Source organism: Seriola lalandi, unplaced genomic scaffold (assembly GCF_002814215.2).
Source record: "Seriola lalandi dorsalis isolate HSWRI2012SDOR001 ecotype SW California unplaced genomic scaffold, Sedor1 jcf7180002054441, whole genome shotgun sequence".
In the NCBI taxonomy this organism is placed as follows: Eukaryota; Metazoa; Chordata; class Actinopteri; order Carangiformes; family Carangidae; genus Seriola; species Seriola lalandi.
The window spans coordinates 607,882-610,039 of record NW_019524994.1 but is presented as its reverse complement, the minus strand read 5'-3'; positions in this window follow the sequence as shown (position 1 = coordinate 610,039).

The window sequence follows — 2,158 nt, the reverse complement described above, 5'->3', positions numbered from 1 at the left end:
ACACCCCCCACACTCAACTCAGCTGCCCAGGAGGTGAAGACCTTTCTCACCCCCCCCCCTTCCCCCTCGCACTCACTCCGAGGAGACGCGCCCACATGACCTCACACCTGCACCAGACATATGCTCATGAACTCCAGTGGTATGCATGTCCCACCTGATGTTTTGAAACATTCCCAGCAATCAGTGAAACCTCGCTCTGCTTTTGACACTGACGAAGCACCTGGCTGTTCTGCTTCATCTTCTTGCATTGTCTCTCTCTCTCTTTCTCTCTCTTTCTCTCTCACATCAACCTCAATATATGCTGCCAACTGCCGGATTGAGGCAAATAAATGTACAGAGAAAATAGCATTCCCTGCTGTGACTGAGAGCGTGTTTCCAGTTGAATGTGAAATATCTCTCCCATCCCCATCCCGCCACCCCCCACCCCCCACCTGGAGGAGCTCAGAGAGGGTTCCCGCCATGTCAGAAAGTGAAAATGTCAGCATGTGTTCATGCTCTCATGCACAGCAACATGCTTTACACTGTAACAAGCATGCAAGAATTACAATCAAGCTTAACTGCCTTTTGTGCATTAAATAAAAAGCAGAGTGTTAAAAGAATATTGCATTTGTATGTTTCCAAGCTCATCGTACAAGTGCTTGTTCAAGTCTGGTATTTAACATTCAAATAAAGACAGTGTATTTGGTAAATGGAGGATTTCTGGAGTGTGTGCTTTGGTGTTTTGTGTGTGTGTGTGGAGATGATCACAGCTTATCTGATAGCCCCATCTGCTGGTGAGAAGCTGACAACAAAAATGCTGAAATTACATGAAAGGTGACCAAAGGAGAAGAGTTTAGCTTCCCACTTAAAATATAATAAAAAGACAAAAAGATGATTGCGTGTGTCCATCTTTAAGCCGATACAATATGTGGATCAAACATCAGTAAAATGCCCTTTAGCTGCAGCGCTCAGTGTCAGGGAGTGTTTGTAGTGCACGCTGATGGTCACGAGGAACATGTTGGGAGCATAAATGGAAAGAACAAAGGAAATAAAAAAAAAATGTGACTTTTTCACATCTTCCTGACAACACCTGGACGTTTATAAATTGCTTTCAATCTATAAAAAAAACTTTTACACTTACACCACCGAAGCACTTTAACAGGTAGAAGAGGTGATAAATTAGCTGTCGCTCATCGTGCTTCTCTGCTGATGAAAGGTAAGAAGTCTGATGTCGTTCTGGGAAGCGACATTATCAATGTATCCTGCCATTTTCTTTTACTACAAAAACTCTCATACAGCAGAAAGTCTTATTGACAGGCGTGTGGGATCAAAACCTCCTGTCTGTCAATCTCTCTCTGCACAGATATCGAAATTACAGAAGCATAAAATAGAGTTTCTGTGAGGTCACTTATACTTTGATCATATATGAATCGTAAATAGTCACTATACATCTTGATTCAATTTTACAGCACTTATGTATCATCTTATGTTATTGTCTAAAGTAGATTATAGGAAATATTGATTGATTAGTTGAGAAACAGAAATTACTCGATCTGATTATCATTTATCACTTATCAAGCAAAAACAGCCAAAAATGTAATGTTAATGTCAATTACCTACTGTTCATTACTTTGTGGTTTAGTATATTTGGATTTCAGTTTGTTGGACAAAATAAGGGAAATAAAGAATCACTTTATCACAAATTTAAGATTTTTCGATTTGAAGACATCAATATGGGCTTTATGAAACTGGGATTGTAATTTTCTGACCAAAGGACTAATCAAATAAGAGAAAATAATCAACATATAAAACAATAAAAACAATTGTTAGTTACAGTCGTATTTAACATTATCAAATTATCTTTGGTTGATATTGTAATTGAAAAATAATACAAAACTGGAATATTGACAGAATGTCAACACAGTTTCCGAGTCCCGGGTCCCAGGTTTTGTTTTGCTCGACCAAAGCCAAAGATGTTCAGTTTACAATAATAAGATGCAGAGAAAAGCAGCAAACGCTCACATTTCAGGGGCTGGAACAAGCAAATTATTACTCAGCTATACACTAGGTTGACTGATATTTGCAGCTTTGTACTGCTAAACCATATGTCAAACTTGAAGTGACTTTGAGGAATAATAATAATAATAATAATACTTCAGGAACCACATATGTAGAAACA